This window comes from Chlorocebus sabaeus, chromosome 16, assembly GCF_047675955.1.
Source record: "Chlorocebus sabaeus isolate Y175 chromosome 16, mChlSab1.0.hap1, whole genome shotgun sequence".
In the NCBI taxonomy this organism is placed as follows: Eukaryota; Metazoa; Chordata; class Mammalia; order Primates; family Cercopithecidae; genus Chlorocebus; species Chlorocebus sabaeus.
In genome coordinates, this window is record NC_132919.1 from 5,609,629 (window position 1) to 5,623,520 (window position 13,892).

Below are 13,892 nucleotides of genomic sequence, written 5' to 3' on the forward strand. Positions count from 1 at the left end.
CTGCCTGGTGTGTGGTGGCAGATCCGCCTGGATTCTGGTTCCTGCCATCCTCAGATTTGGCCCATGCCAGGAACCTCCAGTAGTTCCAGTCCTGGTTGAAGCTGAGGATACCCTTGGGTTAGGGCCAGTTTGGGGGAGGCTGGGAGTGGTGTCCTAAAACATCCGATGCATCAGCCCAGGACCTACCCTGCATCTGCCTTTCGACTCTCCAGAGGGGCAGGCTCCTTGCTTCTAAAAACTTGCTTTGGCTTTTCTTTTATGAAAAAAATAATCAAAGCCCTAATGTAGCTGGCAGAGTTTCTGAAAGTCAATAGGAAAGAAGCAAAGGAAAGGAACAAGCTGAGGTGGAGATAATGCTCAATGCCTCTGACTGAGGCGGATCTAATTAAAACAAATCTTTAAAGCATAGACCTGGAGGCCGGCCGCAGAGGGACTGGAAGTCTCTGAGATGGACACTTCTCCTGGAGTTAGCTGCTAACGATGGAACACACAGCCTGGCTGCTACTCCTCTTGGCTCTTCCCGGAGCAGCCTGGCTACTGAGGCAAAGGACTCAGGCTTCAGGTTCCTGATCTCCTCTCCCCAGGAATCCAGAACCACGGTTTTAGGGAGACACAATGAATAGCCTGCCAAGACCTCCCTAAAGCTGGGACCTTGCTTTCTTGAGGCTTCATGAGGGGCTTTTTGTCTGGGTCCAAGCCTGCATTCCTATGGAAATGTCGGTGTCCATTTGTCAAATGTGCCTGTAATTCACCTGCCTCTGGGACTCTCCCTTAAGACGCTCCCATCTGGCATCAGCCTCCTGCTGGGTCTCGCTGCCTCTACTGAACTGCTTCCAGTCCTTCTTGTTTGCGATCCTAGGAGATACCGATGCGCATATGTGAGCTGACATCCCTCCTTTGGTTGGATGTTCGAAGAGCCCCTCATCACCAACAAGACGAAGACAGTGGCATTTAAAACCTTTGGCAATTTGACTCTGCCCCATTTCCCACCTGTCTCCTAAACCTTAGCTGTGATTCCTTCACTTTTTTTTTTTTTTGAGACAGAGTCTCAGTCTGTCACCAGGCTGGAGTGCAGTGGCGCTATCTCGGCTCACTGCAATCTCTGACTCTCTGGTTCAAGTGATTCTCCTGCCTCAGCCCCCCGAGTAGCTGGGACTACAGGCACGTGCCACCACGGCCAGCTAATTTTTGTATTTTCAGTAGAGATGGGGTTTCACCATGTTGGCCAGCATGGTCTCGATCTCCTGACCTCATGATCCACCCACCTTGGCCTCCCAAAGTGCTGGGATTACAGGTGTGAGCCACTGCGCCCGGCCCCTTCACTTTTAATTTGATCTTATTATTTTTATTTAATTTTATTGGGGTAAAAATCCCATAAAGTGATATTGACTGTTAACCATTTTGAAAGTGTACAATTCACTGACATCCAGCACATTTATGATATTGTACAATCATCTGCTCCATCCAGCTCCAGGACATTTCATCACCCCACAGGGAAATCTCGTATCCACCAGGAGGTATTCTCCATTCTTCTCCCACTCCCCAGCACCTGGCAACCATAGCATGCTTTCTGTGTCCATGGAATCATTTATGCTGAACATTTCATATAAATGAAAGCATACAATATGTGACCTATTGCATCTAGCTTCTTTAACTTAGCATGATGTTTCTGAGCCTCATCCATATTGTAGCATGAATCAATATTTCCTTTTTGCAGCCAAATAATATTCCATCAGGATCTAGAACCAGAAATACCATTTGACCCAGAAATCTCGTTACTGGGTATAAACCCAAAGGATTATAAATCATTCTACTATAAAGACACATGCACATGTATATTTATTGCAGCAGTATTTACAATAGTAAAGACTTGGAACCAACCCAAATGCCCATCAATGATAGACCACATAAAGAAAATGTGGCACATACACACCAGGGAATACCATGCAGCCATAAAAAAGAATGAGTTCGTGTCCTTTGCAGGGACATGGATGAAGCTGGAAACCATCATTCTCAGCAAAGTAATGCAGGAACAGAAAACCAAACTCTGCATGTTCTCACTCATAAGTGGGAGTTGAACAATGAGAACATATGGACACAGGGAGGGGAACATCACACACCGGGGCCTGTTGGGGGGTGGGGGGCAAGGGGAGGCAGAGCACTGGGACAAATACCTAATGCATGTGGGGCTTAAAACCTAGATGATGGGTTGATAATGACAGGTGCAGCAAACCACCGTGGCACATGTATACCTATGTAACAAACCTGCACCTTCTGCACACGTATCCCAGAACTTAAAATAATAATAATAATATTCCATCGCACGGACACACCACATTTAGTTTATCCATTCATTCATCAGCAGACACTTGTGATGTTTCCACCTTTTCCATTGTGCATAGTGCTGATAATAAACACTCATGGACCAGGACTTGAGTCTCTTATTTCAAATCCCTTGGGTATATACCACGGAATGGAATTGCTGGGTCATATGGCAGCTCTGTATGGAAGCTTTAGAGGAAGCACCTGAGCCCTGGCTTCTCAATGGCCTCTGGACACACTGTGCCCTTTTGCCCTCTGTGTCTTCACACATGCGGCTCCTCCTGAATTTTATGCTTGTCCTTCCTTCCCTACCTGACAAACTTCTATTTCTCTTCCCATACTCTGCCCCTCTTTGAATCCTTCTCACCCTGTGTGCAAACTTAGTGCAGGTGCTCTAGGCTCTGTGGTGGCTCTGCTGCAACTCTTGGAATAGACTGCAGCTGTCTGTCTGCTTTCCCCTCCAGGCAGAACCGGGCATTCTTTGAACATGGAGATCTTGTCTGGGTCATGTTCACCTCCTTAGTGCCAAGGCAGGTGCTAATGAGCTTATGAGATGCTTCTATGGGGACTGAGTAAATGGGGGGTCCACGTGTGTGGCATGGGGCTGGGATCGCTGGGCTCTTCAACATGGAGGTTTTGGGAGCCTGTGGCTGTTGAGGACCCCAAGTGCCCCTGGACGGCTTCGCTTGGCTGCAGGGCAGCACTCCCATTTGTTTTCCTCTCTCTCAGTACACGGTGGCCGGCTGTCGGCTCGGCTCTGCGGCTCTGCGCAGGCATTGTCTTACTTCATTAGGACTGCTTTTGTTGCTGTGTGCTGAGGTCTTCACTGTTGCTAGGTTGTCTTTTGTTTGGTATACATTTCACCGTATTTTTTTCCTTTGGCAAATAATCAGCACCCAATTAATTCTGAATTTCCCATTGTTTGCTCCAGCTGTCGAGCTCCTTGCATGAGCAAAGAATGATTGTTCAATGTTTTCCCTGTAAGGAACCGTGAGAGTCGGCTGGGTCACTTCTGGTGTTGAGGGGAAGAGCCGTGAGAGACAAGAGACAGACAGAGGCACAGTGAGAGCTTGAGAAACAGAGACAAAGAAAGAGAGTGACAGAGAAACACAGAGGGAGGAAAGAAAAGAAAAACAGAGAAAGAGAGGGCTGGGCGAAAACACAGAAACAAACGTAAAGAGACAAGAATATTTGGAAATAAATACACACTCAGAAGTGGACATTCCCACAGATGGACAGAGGGAAATGTACTTGCAAAGACACACGGAGAGAGAGAGAAAGTGAGAGAGAGAGAGGGAGAGAGAGAGAGAGAGGGAGAGACAGAGAGAGAGAGAGAGAGAGAGAGAGAGAGAGAGGAGATCCTTTAACACACACAGACCAACAGGGAAAACACAAACACACTGGGATACATAGAGACACACAAAGAGACAAGAGACACAGGACAGTGACAGACGGGCCAAGGGAGACTCAGAGAGGAAGAAACAGACCCTGGATGATTGAATGACACCTGCGTGAGTCTGTAGCAGTAGACTCTAGTGTCAGCATAACAGTGATCAGAACGGGCATTACTGAGTGCCCACTACACACCTGATGCAGTAACAGGATCCACTCACAATCTCTCTGGAATGCAGACGCTGGCATCCCTATCCTCCAGGTGAGGAAACCGAAGCTCAGAACTCAATAAACGTACACACGGCCAGACAGCTAGCAAAAGGCAAGAGGAAATTTGAAACAAGAGTCTGTGCCTCTAAAGCCCGAGTTCTTAACGCTCATACTGTGATGCTTCCCACCGGACCGGTTCTCGGGTCTCAGTTCTGCTACTGAAGAGCTACCTGTGCAGCTACAGCCGAGTCCCTTTGCTTCTCTGGGCCAGGCTCCCTGGAGCTGAAACGTGGCTGGCTGGATTTTAGAAGCCTGCATAGGCTCACCCTTTCTCTGAATCCCAGCCAGGACTCTCCTGGCTGTAATTACTAAACCTCTGCTGCTGGGAGTTTCCCTGCCTCCTGCCTCTCTATGGGGCAGTCCCTCCAGACTATTAGGAAACCCACCGGCGCGCTCTGCCATTATCTTTGCAAGACTTCCGTTATTGTGTCAAGTTGCAAATTGCCTTTGAACAGAGAAAGACACGAGAGGTTTGTTTCTGGGAAGGGGTGTGTTTGCGGTCAGGGAGGATGGGACGGTTCTGGATTGGGTTAAGATGCACAAACAAGCATCTTAGAGCCCACATCAGGTGGGACACCTCCTCTGCTCCCAGGAGGGCTATGGCTGGGTGGGATAAAGTGCTTGTTAAAGAGAAGAGCTGTGGTCAGCGTGGTGACTCACGTCTGTAATCCTAGCACTTTGGGAGACTGAGGCGGGCGGATCACGAGGTCAGGAGATCGAGACCATCCGGGCCAACATGGTGAAACCCCATCTCCACTAAGAATACAAAAATTAGCTGGGCGTGGTGGCGGGCACCTGTAGTCCCAGCTACTCAGGAGGCTGAGGCAGGAGAATCACTTGAACCTGGGAGGCGGAGGTTGCAGCGAGCCCAGATCGCACCACTGCACTCCAGCCTGGGCAACAAAGCAAGACTCCATCTCAAAAAAAACAAAACAAAACAAAACAAAAAGAGAGAAGGGCTGTGGCTGCTTCCTGCTCCCGTATGGAAGGCCTGGGGGTGGGGTGTGTGTGCGGTGGGGATTTGCTTCCATCATCCAGCTCATCCAGCACATAATGTTTGTTACATCACTCTCTAATGTACAGTATATCTTATGTATCTCATTTGTCTGTCTCTCTCTCTGTCTAGAATATAAACCCCATGCAGGCAGAGATTTTTGCCTGTTTGTTTGTTTTTCATATATAATATGCACTTAAATGTTTGTTGAATGAATGAATGAATGACAGTGTGTATCCATCACGAATCCCAGGCCATTGACAGTACCCAGATTGTCTTCCCTCTGGCTGAGGTGCATTGGGGGATTCCGGAGAAGCTGGAGAACTGTGACGGTTTCTTTTGAAAATAACACCCCAGAAGCTGCAGCGAGGGTTTCAGCAGTAACGTTCCCTGTGTGTTTTAGAACGATGCCTCTGCTGGCAGCGTGGGGGGCAGACTGGCGCGGGGCTGCTGGAGGCTGGAGCTCTGAGGAGAGGATGGTGTTATCCAATACCCGGAGGCATCAGGACCTGCAAAAGTGCTGTCAAAACAGGAAAATGCTGTGAACTTTCACAAAATTGTCAAGTTCACCAACTTTTTTTTTTTTCTCTGTTAAAGATCTTGCTTGCTTGACTGGTTTTTCCAAATTCCCAGAGCTCCTCCAAAGTCAGTCAATATGGCATTATTGTCATTTGGGGAACAGTAAACCTTTGAAAAATGCCTTTTGCGTTCTGGATTTATGGAAACCGCTTGAACCGTGGTGAGTCCTTCGACACATAGTGTTTTGATTTTCTCAGTAATTTCTTGAGGATCATTAGAAATGGGAAGTCAAGAGTTAGGATGGATTTTTCCCATAGGCTGCATACTTGTCACCAAGCATGATTTATTGTGACTCTTCAATAAGAACTTATGGAACAGGTAAAGGTGTCCACTCAGCAGCCCTGAGGCAGCGCGTTTTTGAGGCTTATGGGTCTGCCCTTTTCCAGACGCCAGGAGGTGTGGGCAAGAGCCTGTCTCAGGCTGGGAGGATTGCTCTTGGTAATTCATGAGTCCTTCACACCTGGGGTTGAGCCACTTCCACCCCTCCAGCCTCCACCTCCCACTACTGCCTGGAGCCCTATCAGACCAGGTGACCCCTCAAGCATCCTTCAAAGCCTGCAAGGTTTTGAGATTTGGAGTTCAAGTGCAAACTCATAATTTAGTTCACACCTTACTAGTCAGTGCCCAGGGAGATTGGGCGTAGGTGGGGTTAGTCATGCCAGGGTCTGGGATGGTACAGGCTGGGCTGCAGTAGGAAGGAGTAGAAAGAGAATAAACTTGTTTCCTCCTTTTTTCTCTCTTCCAAGGAAGGATTGAAAGCATATGTCCAAGGGCATTGTGGAAACTATGGCTTTGCCAGTAGGTGTTGACGAGAGAGACAATCACGGGTGACGGAGGCCCTGGCTGTGGTCTTCACTGCCATCCCTAAGAATTCGGTTTGGCATTTTATGTGTGGCAGGAAAGAAATTCTGTATTCTCACCAGCCTCCTCACTAGACCCTGATGTCTAGTGTGATTCTACACATATGCTGCCGGCCCCTTCTCCGAGCTCCTGTCCATGCTGCGCCTTCTGCCTCAAATGCACTTCCTTGTGCACGTAGCTCGAATCTACTAGTGTTTTAATATCCAGCATGGGAGAACCAGCTCTCTCAGAGTTCATGGCTCCAAGTCCCCTTTGTACAGCCCGTGTCACATTGTGATCTTGTCCGTTTGCCTTTCCAAGAATGCCTGAGGGTGGAGAAAGTTCTCACTTTCTTGTTTCTCCAAAGGCCAGCACAGGGGCAGGCACATAGTAAATGGTGGTTGAATTTTACTAATGTGTCTGGGCTCAGAGTCCTGCAGACCTGAGCTGGAATCTTCTCTCCTAGCTCTGTGACCTTGCGTGAATCACCTGGCAAGCTCATCAGCCTGTTTCCTCACGTCTGTACCCGACCAGGGGAAGGTGAAGTAGATGGAATGGGTTCTATAAACTGAAAAAAAAACAAACCCCCACACATATAATACTTATTGAGCCACCTGTTTTGTGCCAGAAACAGCTCTGAGCTCTTTACATGTATAAACTCTCCAAATTTTCACAACAACCCTATGAGCTAGGTACTATTGTCATCTAATAATAAGGTGAGGAAACGGAGGTGCAGGTGTTAAGTCACTTGCCTACGACCACACAGCTAGAAAGTAGCACGACTGGTATTTGAACCTGGATAAGGTGACTCCAGAGTCCATGTGCTTAACCATGATCCCAGCTCCCTGAGGACATGGCTATTCATATTTATTGAGTACCTACTATGAGCCAAGCACTTTATTTCAACTCATCCTCGCAGAAACCCCATCAGCTATTGTGCGCTTGCCACAAGGCGGCTTTCAGCTCCTCCATCCAAGAGGCAGCGTCTATTTTCCCTCCCCTTGAATCTGGGCTTACCTGTGACTTGCACTGACCAATAGAATTCAGTCCAAGTGATGCCAGGACCTCCAGTCCTGACATGAGATGTGGCAACCCCATCTCATACTCTTATATGATAGATGAGAAAATTGAGGCTCAGAGAGGTTAAGGAGCTTGTCTAAGGTCACATGGGTAGTGACAGAGCTAAGATGCTAGCTGATGAGCCCTAAAGGCTGTGATTTTTTCTATTGCTCTCTCCTTTCTTACTCCCTTAATTGTATCACAGAGGAAACAGAAGACCAGGGAACAGAAGTGTTTTGCCTGGAGCCATGCAGTGGGTTCCCGGTGGAGCAGGAATTAAGACTCAACCTTGGTTAACCACTGCTTTGCAACAACCATCTCCTGCCAAACCTTAGTGACTCAGAACTGTAGTAACATCTTATTTTCCTTGATTTGTGATTGGCTGGCTGTTCTGCTGCTGGTATTGCTGGGCTCACTGTGCTCCCTGGATGGTTGGCCAGGCTGGAGGGTCCAAGCTGGCCTCACTATACATGTCTGGCTGTTGGCTGGGCTCCTCAGTTAACCTCCATGTGGCCTCTCAAGATCAGTTTTCTTACAGAGTGGTCTCAGGGGAGAAAGAGGGAGGAAGCAGAAACAGCAGGACCCCTCAGGGTCTGGTCCAGGAGGTCCTGGCATCACTTGGACTGAATTCTATTGGTCAGTGCAAGTCACAGGTAAGCCCAGATTCAAGGGGAGGGAAAACAGATGCTGCCTCTTGGATGGAGGAGCTGAAAGCCGCCTTGTGGCAAGCGCATGTGAATGGTTGAGGCTATCATGAAAATTCTTCCTAGAGGCCAGGCGTGGTGCCTCACGCCTGTAATCCCAGCACTTTGGGAGGCCCAGGTGGGCAGATCACTTGAGGTCAGGAGTTTGAGGCCAGCCTGGTCAACATGGTGAACCTCCTCTCCACTAAAAATACAAAAATTAACTGGGCACCATGGTGCATGCCTGTAATCCCAGCTACTCGGGAGGCTGAGGCAGGAGAATCACTTGAACCGGGGAGATGGAGGTTGCAGTGAGCCAAGATTGCATCACTGCACTCCAGTGCACTGCACTCCAGCCTGGGCAACAGAGTGAGATTCTGTCTCTCTCTCTCTCTCTCTCTTTCCATATATATATATATCTATACACACACACACACATATATGTATTCTTAGAATACATACATATGGGGAATACATATATATGGGGAGTGCACAGAGCAGGTTTATTCTCCAAAGCCAAGACCGTTTGCTCTTCTTCAGCCTATGCCTGGTTTCGGTTTATCATACTAAAAGACTCGGTTTAGCTTGGCATAGACTTTTTTTCTTGAGTCAAGTAGTGCAGAGCTCAGGGAGGCCTCAGGCTCCTGCAACTTGCCTCTGCATTCCAAATCCCTCAGATGATGACCACAGTTGGCGTTGAGTGTCCTTGTGGGTTTGGGCCACCCCCCGGTCTCTGTCCTCTCCACAGCTGGTCTGGGAGGGTACTGCTCATTCTAATGGCTTGGGTCAAGCCAGCTTCACCCCACGGGCTTCTGACCTACTTTCTGGCCTTTGCTGCCCTGCCCTGCCAAAAGGGCACTTTATTAGTAAGTGAGATTTCCTGGAAAACCTCCAAGGGCCTGGAATGACAGAGTATTCCAGGCTAAGTGGGAAAACCTGTACCTGAAATCACAGAGGATGGGAATGAGTGTCCAGGGCAATTAAGAAAAACTGTATGAATTTTGGTTCCCTTTTGCATTTCAGGCCAAGAGGGAACTCTGGCCTCAGAAGAATGGCCAGGAAAAAACACACACCTTGAACTGGGTTCAAATCAGCAAAACTTCAGCAAGTGCTTACTTCTGGCCAACTCAGGTCACCCGCAGCCGGGTGCAAAGGTCTGTGCCAAAATGAGAGTGACTGTATTTCGGGAAAGATTTGAGCTACGTGAGGCGTTGCTGTTTTAGGGATGGAGGGTGATGGGAGAAGATCTGTAACCCTTTAACCGTGATGCAAAACAGAATGGGGGAAGAAATCCCACTTCTGGGTGAATATCCAAGAGGAGCAAAAGCAGGGGCTTGGACAGAGATTTGCACACCCATGTTCGCAGCAGCGTTATTCACAAGAGCCAAAAGGTGGAAGCTTAAACGTGGTCAACTTGCTAAATGATATATGTATGTTTTACCTCAAATGTTTTTTAAAAAGGTGAAAACAATCCAAAGCGTCTATTAATGGGTAAACAAAGTGTGGCATTCAGGCTTCAAAAGAAGTGAGATGCTGACACATGCTGCATGATGCATGGATCTTGAAGACATTATATGCTGAGTGAAATAAGCCAGATACCAAGACGGCGTGATTCCACTCAGACGTGGCTCCTAGAGTAGCCAAAATCAGGGACGCAAAGTAGAGTGGTGATGGTTGTGCTGGGAGGAAGGAGGCAGGGGGGAGTTGATTCATGGACACAGAGTTTCAATTTTGCAAAATGAAAAGAGTTCTGGAGGCAGTGGTGATGGCTGCAGTGTGTGAATGCCACTGAGCCGTCCACTTAAAAACGGTCAGGATGGTAAATTTGACGTTGTGTATATTTTACTGCAAGAAAAAGATCCTTAGAAGTGCAATAGAAAAGAAAATGTGGAAAGTGGCTGGATACATATCCAGGCCACATGCTGTGTGCAGAGCGGGAGTGGGAGAGTTTCGGGGACATCAGGAGGGAGACCCTGGACAAAGGAGGGGAGTGCACAGAGCAGGTTGATTCTCCAAAGCCAAGGTCAAGGTCACACTCCTCTCCACAGACCCAACTGTGAGTCCTGAGATGCCCCAGACAATTAAATAAGGCTTGAATCAAAAAGATACTTTACTTTGAAGAAAGAAAAAGCAAGAATCACAAGTGTTTTCTTTCCACGCTTTGGATATACGGCATCTGACTATGAACAGTATGTAACCACTTTTTAAGGGAAAAGTAGGCATGTATGTTTATTAGTGAATCAAGCACAGTAAAAATCAGCTGGATACATTGGCCCTGACCTTTTACCTACCACCTTCTTCCCGTAGGAATTCTTTTTGTTTTTTTTGAGACGGAGTCTCGCTCTGTCTCCCAGGCTGGAGTGCAATGGCCCGATCTTGGCTCACTACAACCTCCGCCTCCCGGGTTCAAGCGATTCCTCTGCCTTGGCCTCCTGAGTAGCTGGGACTACAGGCGTCCGCCACCGCCCCCGGCTAATTTTGGTATTTTTAGTAGAGACGGGGTTTCACCATATTGGCCAGGCTGGTCTCGAACTCCTGATCTTGTGATCCGCCCGCCTCGGCCTCCCAAAGTGCTGGGATTACAGGCATGAGCCACCATGCCTGGCGCTGTAGGAATTCTTGCTCTTGGGGTGTGTGCCGTCCGAGAGTCTCCACACTGAGATGTTCTTTAATCCAGGGCTTCGGTGACATTGTTCTGCACAGGTTCTACTATGGGGATGCAGGAGGTTCATCTTTAGGATCTGTTCGCCTTCATCAACGTGACTTATAACCCTCGTGCTTCCTCCACCGATGGCATGGACACCTTTTGCTGTTTTTTAATCCAGAGCTTTCATTTAAAGATGATAAAAGAAAACATCTGCTGGGCACAGTGGCTCATGTCTGCAATCCTGGCACTCTGGGAGGCCGAGGTGGGTGAGGTCAGGAGCTCGAGACCAGCCTGGCCAACATAGTGAAACCCTGGCTCTACTAAAAATACAAAAAATTAGCCAGGCATGGTGGCAGGTGCCTGTAATCCCAGCTACCTGGGAGGCTGAGGCAGGAGAATCGCTTGAACCCGGGAGGCGGAGGTTGCAGTGAGCTGAGATTGTGCCATTGCACTCCAGCCTGGGCGACAAGGGTGAGACACTGTCTCAAACAAAACAAAACAAAACAAAAAGTAAAGTAAAAGGAAACATCTTGGGCAGTAAAAGAGCTCACGAAGCACCATGACCAGCCTCCCAGAGAGGGGAACACTGCTCTGGGAAACATTTTCTAGTTATGCTGCAAATAGCAGCGTGTCTCTGTGACCGGCCTTCCCTGTGGTGCTGTGAGTCTGTACCAGCTCAGGCCTCCAACATGGTGACAGGCAGTTGAAACCATCAGTTTGTTTCCAAAAGCATAAAAGGATTATGCCTAAACGGAGAGGTGGGTGGACAAGCAGAGACACAGAAACTCAAGTGTGTGAATGGTCTGGTTGGGGTTGAGGATGCATGTGGGGAGGTGAAGAGTAAAGAGGGACAGGGACCCACCTACTGTGTGCGGAAACCCCAGGAGGCACTTTCTAAGGTCTATTCGCTTCTCAACACAGTCTTGTGAGTTATGAGTTATTGTTGCCATAAAACAGTTGAGGAGGGCCGGGCACAGTGGCTCACGCCTGTAATCCCAGGACTTTGGGAGGCCGAGGCAGACGGATCACCTGAGGTCAGGAGTTCGAGACCAGCCTGGCCAATATGGTGAAACCCAGTTTCTACTAAAAAAACAAAAACACAAAAAAACAAAAATTAGCCAGGCATGGTGGCACATGGCTGTAATCCCAGCTACTCTGGAGGCTGAGGTGGGAGAATGGCTTGAACCTGGGAGATAGAGGTTGCAATGAGCTGAGATTGCATCATGGCCCTCTAGCCTGGGAGTGAGGCTCTGTCTCAAAAAACAAACAAACAAAAATTGTTGATGAAAGTGAGGCCCAAAGTCTACACCGTTAATTAGCTGGGGATGAGGGTCTGAAATTAACCTGGATGGCCCCATAGTCAACTGGTTCTCGCTCCATCATGTCGACACAGCTTCGGCTTTGAACTTTAACCTGTGAGCCACAGGCAACCACCAGAGGGTTCTAAATAGGGGAGTGATGGGTTCAGAACTAAATTGTAGCAAAAGCCCTCTGGCAGGAAGGTGGATGATGGATGGGAAGGGAGTGCTGGGGCTAGGGGGCAGAGAGACCGGTTCTGAGATTGCCACTATAGACTCAGTAAAAGCATCGGAAGTAGGGCAGGAAAGGGAGGTGGGGCAGGGAAGATGTGTTAACCATAATCATATATTGTATAACTTAGTTCTTAAAAACCATATTGGGAGGTAAGAATTTTCCTTGCTATTTTATAAATAAGGACACCAGAGTCATATGACCGGAAGGCTCCCAGCCCTGATCTGAACTTGAGTGCCAATGACTCAAAGGCTCCTGTAATTTCCTCTAAGCCACCTGATGAGCACTGCCGCGTGGGTGGTGTCAGATTGGATCCAGATGTGAGGAGAAAGGCAAGGTAGGGCGGCTGTGGAGATTTAGAGGTAAGCCACGGTGGTGGAGTTCTTACCTAGAGAAAGAGAAATCAGGAGGGTGTGGGTTTGGACGAAGCAGGGTATCTAGTGGAAACACTAAACCAGCAGCTGGAAGTGGAAGTTAGAGGCCTGAAGTCTGGAGATCGAAGATGGGCTGTGGGTTTGAGAGTCCGAAGGGTAGACCTGCTATCTGAGGGAATGGGAGTGAAGAGGAGAGAGGAGATGTGAGAGAGAAAAAGGAGAGATGGAGAAGAAAGAAGAAAGAGAAGAGATATGCTGATAGGGCCTCAGGGATGCTAGTGCCCAGGGGGTGGTCAAAGGGAGGAGGGGAGAGAGGTACAAAGGAGACCGAGGGTGGGGCGAGGCATAGGGAAGTCAAACCAGGGAAGGGTGTGAAGAAGGAGGTGACCGCTGGTCAAGTGCTGCAGAGAGGGGAGGAGGATAAGGCGGAGTGGGCACCTGGGCATTGAGCCTTGGTGGTTGGGGGTCAGTGGTGGGGTTGGAAAGCTAGTGAGGAAGGTGGACCACAGTACTGTGTAGATGCCTGGGCGGGAGCTGCCTGGGAACCTCCTCTGAGGGTCTTGCCTGGGGTCTCAAACCAGGATTCTATAGACAACGTCTTCATGTGGCAAGTTATTTTTGCTGTGAACCCACGTGGTCGCGCCTGGTAATTATAGGGTAAAAGGAATTAAGCAAGACATAATTTCTCCCCGTCAAACCTGACTGTTTTACATCTCCACCTCGCACCGGCAGGCAGGCTTTCTGCCTTCACAGGTGCCACTTTGATTTCAGTCACGTTGGAAGGGAATTTGAAACATCTTCAAAGTGATTAAAGAGAGGAAGCGATTGCAAATGTGGGCTAAACGCAATAATCACATTAACTGTTTATGGCCACGGAGCTTTCAGGAGGGAAAGCCTTGTGGTAGCTGGCAGTGCGGGTGGGGCTGGGGCTGGTGAGCACAGTGGTGGCAGAGGTGGCCATGGCACTGCAGGTGCAGTTGAAGGATGGCTCAGGTGCAGATGCAGGTGCAAGTGGAGAATGGCTCAGGTGGAAGTGGAGGATGGCTCAGGTGCAGGTGGAGGATGGCTCAGGTGGAAGTGGAGGATGGCTCAGGTGCAGATGGAGGATGGCTTAGGTGCAGGTGGAGGATGGCTCAGGTGCAGGTGGAGGATGGCTCAGGTGCAGATGCAGGCGCAGATGGAGGATGGCTCAGGTGCAGGTG

The 13,892-nt window shown here is 48.9% G+C and overlaps 1 protein-coding gene across 4 annotated transcripts in view; it reads left to right on the forward strand.

Annotated features, from left to right (window-relative positions):
- Positions 1-13,892, forward strand: part of WSCD1 (WSC domain containing 1) — a 388,346-nt gene that overhangs the window by 32,789 nt on the left and 341,665 nt on the right. The window lies entirely within an intron of this gene.